At 44.4% G+C, this 7,355-nt stretch overlaps 1 pseudogene; it reads left to right on the forward strand.

Moving 5' to 3' along the window:
- The first annotated feature begins 3,580 nt into the window (after nucleotides 1–3,580).
- LOC105854051 overlaps nucleotides 3,581–7,355 on the forward strand; it is an 11,460-nt pseudogene continuing 7,685 nt past the window's right edge.

Genomic DNA, 7,355 nt, shown 5'->3' on the forward strand with positions numbered 1-7,355 from the left:
ATCATGACAGTATTCTAGCTGGAAAGATTGTTGGCAGAAAGAAATCAGCATTTCCAACTATCATATAACTGGATGAGGAAATACTTTAGAGAATGGCCAATATTTGTTGAACTTCTATCTTTTCTGTATTTTGCCAAGATAATGGCATTTTGATAAGGAAAATGTAGAAGATGGCAAAGCTGTTTCAAGTATATTCAAGGTCTCTAAGGAAAAGTGTGTTTTCCTTACAACGTGGAGTTAAATAATATATATAATGCTATATAGATATATTTAAGTGCGTGCAAAACAGTATGTATTTTCTTTTAGAGAATCTGTATCTTCAATAGACCTGTTCTACTACCTGACACATTATTTCATTCCTTTGTCCCTATCCCCTGCCCCTAGCAACCTCATGATATATTTTCTGTCCCTACAGCCTTTTCTAGACTGTCACAGAATCCTTCTCAGTCTAGGTTTTTATTTTAGAATGCATTGCACAGTCATACATGTGATGTGATGATCGGTTGTTCCTTTTCACTGTGTATTAGTATTCCACTCTATGAATGGCTCCCACTCTTACTCAATTGAACGACATTTGGATTACTTCCAGTTATGGTCAGGTGTGAGTAAAACCTGGAAAAGCATTCATACACAGGATTTTTGCACAAATATAAGTTACCACTTCTCTTGGGTGGTAGCCTTAGAGGGGGATCACATGGCAAGTGTACGTAAACACTGTAACTGCCAGGCTGTTTTCAAAAGGTCTGCCCCATTTTTATATACTTCATCAACAGGGTATGAGAGTTTCAGCTGCTCCACATTTTCCTGGGCACTTGGTAATATGGGTTCCTAAGACATTGCATACATGTGTGGAAGTGTTTCACTGTAATTTTAACTTGCATCAGGATTTCAAACTGGGATGGGAGAAGTGTTGAGTACTCCCAAAAGAGATACACGAGACAAAACAATCACCAGTGGGATGTTTATAGGTGAAAAATAGAATAGGATAAAGAGGTTCAAAAATAGATAGACTGGAAAAAATGGTAGCTTGAAATGTTAGATGTGGGAGCATCGATCTCCGTGAATAAGACAGCGTACTTGGTAAATTATTGGTAGATGATATGGGTGAAATGAATCATTTTGGAGAGATGTACTATAGCTTTTTACTTTGAAAATTGTTATGGTTACAGGAAAGTTTATACTAGCACAGGTAAATTTCGCTTAATATCTTATATAACCACTGTACAATGTTCAAAATCAAGAAAGTAACACTGGCATATTAGTGGCTATTATCTGAACAGCAGACTTCATTTAAAGTGTTTTACCCCTTTTCTACTAATGTCCTTCTTCCCCAGAACCTAATGTGATATCCTATACTGCATTTAATTGCTGTTATCTACTTTGTCTCTGAAAATTGCTTAATATTGCATTGTTTTTCACCATCATGACACTTCTGAGGCATATTTGTCAGTTATTTTCTAGAATGTCCCTCATTTTTGTCCTATCCAATACTCTCTTTTTGTAAGATTGATTTATTTATGCATACAAGACCTGGGTGAGGCCAGAGGCGAGGGGGATGAGAGGACTCACCAGAAACAGAATAGGGAGTAGAACAGGTAGATCTACTGAAATGGACTGCTGAAGGGAGCAGCGAGGAGACAGGAGAGGTCTGCCAGGCCATGTGGGTCACCTCCCTGGTCAGGGATCGAACTCGTGGTACAGTGGCTACAGATAGTTTCATAATGCTACACTTTAACTTGTTGTGCCACCAGGGAGAGCTCTCTATCCAATACTTTCGAAAAATTAGGTTGAGGATGTACATTTTATATCACATATATCATAGAATTGATCAAACATTTTTGAAAAAAAGATCTATCTTATTAATGATATTAACCTTGATCACTCGGTAACCTGGCGTTGGTTGATTTTGTCTGCTTTTACAATTTTCACTTTGAAATTAATAAAGGTACTGATAGTAGAAAGACATCATTTCTTAAACTTTTACCCACTAATTTAAGCCCAACGGGTCTTAAAGGGAACTGTAGCGAGGGGCGCTGGCAACGTCATCACTGTTACCTACAGGTTGTTTGGTTCAATACAAGGTCCCCCATGTTTACTGCCCATCCCCAAATATTTGTGACCTTTGGATTTTTTTCAGTAACAACAGTTTGTATTTATCAAATAATGAGGGTAATAACAGTTGGTACTACTGTGAAGGCTTTTTGTACATGAGCCCATTCATCTTCACAATAACAAATGAGTTCTTTTTATCATTCAGTGTTTAGATGATGAAAGTGATTCACAGAAATATTAAGGAACTCAACCAAGATTGTCTACCAGTTTCAACCCAGACAACTAGATCTGAAAAGTTGCTACCTCGTGTTGCAAGCACACAGTAAGACTAACATTTTCCTTCACTGGAAGTCTAGGTGTAAATGAACACCACACCTCTAGAAAATAAACTCAGTGTATACTAAGCCCTTTAAGGAGTTTTACTACATTTCACCATTGTTTCTAATTCTGATATTCTCAACAAGTAACTTGAGTTCCAAAAAGAATTGTGTCAAAAGATGGCTTTTTACAGAAGGACAAGTGATGAAATAAATGTCTACTATGATGAGACTAGGTATGATAGTAAACTAAACCCATAGGTTGAAATGTTATTGCAGGTCTTTGACAGAATGTGGAAAATCTTTCAAGGACATTACTTTTTAAGAGATCAAACATATAATGGCTCTTATAACAAAAAGGCAAATTTAAAAATCATTTGTTCACATCATGTGATGTGGCATGGAGAGAATGAGTGAAAAGCCCCCCGAGTGTTAACAGTATTTGTCAGTGGTTTTCAGTGGTTGTCAGTTGTGCTGGTGTCTAGTCAGGTATCCGTTAGCATTTTGGCATTCTCTAATGCTTAATAGTAGTAATATATGTTTTTATCAGCCTATGTTTCTAAATTTCCTGTTAACAAAACTAGCTGAGAAATACTAATAAATGTCAGACTGTTTAAGCAAAATGTGAAAATGAAATAGAGACAACATCAATAAGTGGTCTTACTTTACATAAAAGCTTCATGTATTTTAAACAATTTCTTAAGGGCTTTTAAAAATCACTGAATTCTAATTTCAAGATACAATAGATATTTGTTCTCTAGCATACAGTAAAAAAAAAAAAATTCCTTATATCAAAATCATTTTTAGTTTTCTTCACAATTGCCCACTAAGGCATATTTTATCACCACCACACTAATGAAGATGGTCCCAGGTCTCTTTAGGGTGAAATGGCTCATCTAAAATAGATGAACTAGTAAAAAGTATAGCTCTACGACAAGGTTTGAGGAAATTCATTTTACCTTGAAAGATATATAGTGATAAATCTTGATCATTTTAATTTTTATGCCTCCCATTATTCTACAAAAGATGGAAGTTGGCCAGGCTACCAAGACTATTAAGGAGAAAACTGTTCCCTGTTTTCATTATACGCCTTGTCCTCTCAGGTGCAGACTGTAGCAATTTGCTCATCTCCCTCCATCACTCCCATTTCATGAAGTCCTCCTGTCCGCGAAACATCCCTGGGCCCAGCAGTTCCACCACCTGAGCCAGAGATGAGAAGAAAGGCGATCATGGAGGGACAGGAAGCTGATGGCGCCCAGACCCTTCACTCACCGGAACGCCACCACCAGCTCTGTATACAGCACAGCGCCATCCCTAACCCCCCAGACACGTACTTCAGTGGCGACCAGCTGGACATCCTGAGGGAAGCGAGGGTAGCACCCCGGGACGCAGGAAGGACTAGGCGGGGACTTCCAGAGGGCCCAGAGGTCGGACCCCGCCCTCAAGGCTGGCGCCTCAAAATGGTGGATTTCTACAACGGCCCCTACCTGGTCAGCGTCACCCTGTTCTGGGAGGGTGGGGGTCTCCCTGCTTGTCCACCCCAGCGAAGGGGTGTGGGCGCTCTGAGGCTACAACAAGGTGGCCTTCGTGGGCTAGTTTGAGGACCACACCTCCCAGGTGGCCTGACCTTCCACAGAAGGTGGACTATTGAGGAGAGCAGGGGCTGGATAGCAGAGGTCTGCTGCGCCATATGGGTCAGCTCCCTGGCCGGGGATCAAACGCTACCGTGGTAGGTGGCTACAATGGATGACACACCGAATCCGAATCCGACTCAGAGGGTTGGGGTCACGCCTCTTCAGAGGTGTTCCTGCACCGCCCCCTCTGCCGAGTCATCTCCACGGTCGGCCATTGTGTCGACCGCAGTGCCTGCCACACCCTAACTTTCCGGCGGTAGGAAAAGATTCTCCAGGGCGTGTTTGCTTCAGTTGGGTTTGTTTCTCCATCTTCCACAGGAGTTAACTTATTCTACCTGGGTGGGTATCCTGACGAACCCCTCTGGGTTTGCCGTCTCGTCAATTGAGGTGACCTGTAGTCAATTCAGGTTTGTTTCACCTCACTAAAGCACATGTGGTTCCCTCATCTCCCACCAAGTCCCGCAGCGGGCTCTGTATCCTTCCACCGGAGCCAGGATATGTCTGGGGCCTGGCAGTTCCTTCTGCTCTGCGTCAGTGTGCGTCACGCATGAAAGTAAACCCAGCCCAGACCTGCTCGATTCCTGAGCTGTGTCATTTGGACCGTCACCTCCAGGCCTGCAACTTTTCCTCACGTTCCTGAAGCTCACTAGTGTTACACTGAGTTATCTGTTCCAACAGGTAGTGTCCGGTCACCTGCCCAGGGGGATTAGACAGAGGGGCAAAGTGCAGCTACAACACTGGAGAAAGATTCTGAGTCGCTACCTAAAGCTTCCATAAATGCTGAGAAGATCAGACCTGCAACAGGCATCTCTGCCTGAGTTTGGGGCTGACTCACTGTCACATGCAGTGCCAATCACCAGTAGAGAATGAGTGTATTCAACACTCTACACAACACTGTTGTCCATGAGACACAATAATGACCATGTAATGGTAGAGTAAAGAAAGTCCTTGCCTCCTTGCCTCCTTGCCTCCTTGCCTCCTTGCCTCCTTGCCTCCTTGCCTCCTTGCCTCCTTGCCTCCTTGCCTCCTTGACTCCTTGCCTCCTTGCCTCCTTGCCTCCTTGCCTCCTTGCCTCCCTGCCTCCTTGCCTCCTTGCCTCCTTGCCTCCTTGCCTCCTTGCCTCCTTGCCTCCGAATATCAGAAAGCCATTTGGATGAGGCAAAACACCTGGTGTTGATGTCAGAAGTCCCGAGTGGGTGTTAAGCAGGTGATGGGCATGAACCAAGACAGTGATTCCTTCAATGTGACAAGTCAACAGGAAAAACATCTCGATGGATTACAGAGTGGGGGGGAGGGGGAAACTGGGTAGATTAATTTCCATAAGAAGCTCAGGTTATTGAGAAAAATCCAATAGTGCATCTGGATTCTGCATCTGTGCAGCAAGACCCGGGTTCTGCTTAACACCGTATCCTACTTCAAGATGCAGTATGATACTCTGTCCATCTGGGTCTCGCTATGGTGGTGCTCTTTGTCCTAAGCCTCCAGGCCTAAATGCACAGCGAGAGCCACATCTTCCTTGTGGGTGGGGATCACTAATTTTTGAAACATGTTCAGCGCAGATTCTCTGGCCTCTTCCACTCAACCCCAGCATATGAGTTGTACAGAAGTTTACTATTGGACCGGAACTGTCCTTTACATTACACATGTGAACCTTCAAAAAAAAAAGAAAAAGAAAAATAAGGGTTTTTGGTTCTTCTGCCTTTATGCAAATAGATGTTATGATGGAAAATGATGACACCCATTAGTACCTTTATTCTCAGTTGGGTTCGCATATGTAACCAAGCATAAGAAATACAAATAGTTTTGTCCCATTAGTGCTGCTATCACCGTTTTGTTTAAGGGGTTTGAAGTTACATGTGGCCCCTGTAACATTTTTGGTTATTTTCTAACCTATGCACACCTGCCGTTTCCCTTATGGAGCTCAGTTTAGCAGAGGGGCCGACCTCAATGCTGAGCTTGGTGTTGGGGCAGGCAGGTAAATTCAGCCATCGTAGCATTCAGGGCAACTAAGAAAGAAGTTCAGGCAATTTCTATGCTATGATTTTACATCTGATGGTGAAAATACTGACCACACTTACAGCAGGTTGGTAGTACAAATCAGCAAGGAGCTACAGCTCTCAGATGACAAAGTGGAGACTGTCTGGGGGCAGTTTCCCAAGCCCCCTGCAGGCACTGAGCGTACTTGCCCCCAAGGGGGATGGGAACTGGTCACAGATTTTGGCCTGGACAGTGAGCGCTTGGGCCCTGCCAGTCGGTCACATGTTCCCCTGGGTAGGTTTTCTCTTTGGTGCAACAAGGATGTGGCCCTTTAAGTAAGGGCTGTAGCACCAGAAATAAAGAACAGCGCTGCAGTTTTCTGCACAACCAGTACAGTTAAGAATACAATTCATGAGGGTCTTCTGGAAGATGGCGGCAGGGTAAAGATGCTGAGATCACTGCGTCCAGGCCTGCATAGAAATTGAGGACTGAAAACAGACTATAGACTTACTACAAGTTTCAACCCAAACGAAAACACCCTGGACTCACTAGAAGGTAGATAACTGAGGGAAAATCGGCGATTGGGCTGTTCCCTTCTCGGAACTCCCAGGGAAACCCAGGCACCTGGAAGTCCCACGGGCTGCAGGAGCTACTTTGCCCCACGCTAAACTCTGGAGGTAAAGAGACGGCTCAGCACAGTGAGTGGAGCCCAGGCTGCGGAAAGACTGCACATCTGATCCTCAATACGTGGGTGAGGGAAAAAACGCTGAAACTGCAGACCCGATCCGGAGCACCTGGGCGCCGCAAAAAGCCACTGATCAGCTCAACGAGCTCAGGAATCGGCAGATGGCAGCAGAATAAGGACACCTAGACAACTACATCCAAACTCGCACGGGATTATATGAAAACGGACTATAGACTTTCATGCTACGAGTTTCAACCCAAATGAGAACGTCCTGGACTCACTAGAAGGAAAATAACTGAGGGAGACCCAGTGATTGGGGAGTTCCCATAAGGGAAGCCTCACAAGCAGGAACTGATCCGCTAACACCAGTGGCTTCCAACTCGCTCAACTCCTTTAAAAATCCAAGTGCCCTGATGTCAGGAAGCACTGCAGAGGCAAACTGCTTAAGGTGGCAGCCTTTCGTCCCAGCCCTGCTACAACCCTGGAGATAAACTGAAGACAATTCAGCTAGGGAGGGGAAACCAAATCGTAGAAAAAGGCTGCAGTTCAGAACCAGAGACCCGAGGATAAGCCGCAGACCTGTTGCTGACCTCTGCCCCAGCAGCCCCTACAAAGCCCTGGATATAAACTGAGACAACACAGCTAGGTGAGTGGATCCCAAGCTGCTGCGGGGGGCGGGACCCAACCACA

This window comes from Condylura cristata, unplaced genomic scaffold, assembly GCF_000260355.1.
Source record: "Condylura cristata isolate star-nosed mole 26May11 unplaced genomic scaffold, ConCri1.0 scaffold00025, whole genome shotgun sequence".
Taxonomy (NCBI): domain Eukaryota; kingdom Metazoa; phylum Chordata; class Mammalia; order Eulipotyphla; family Talpidae; genus Condylura; species Condylura cristata.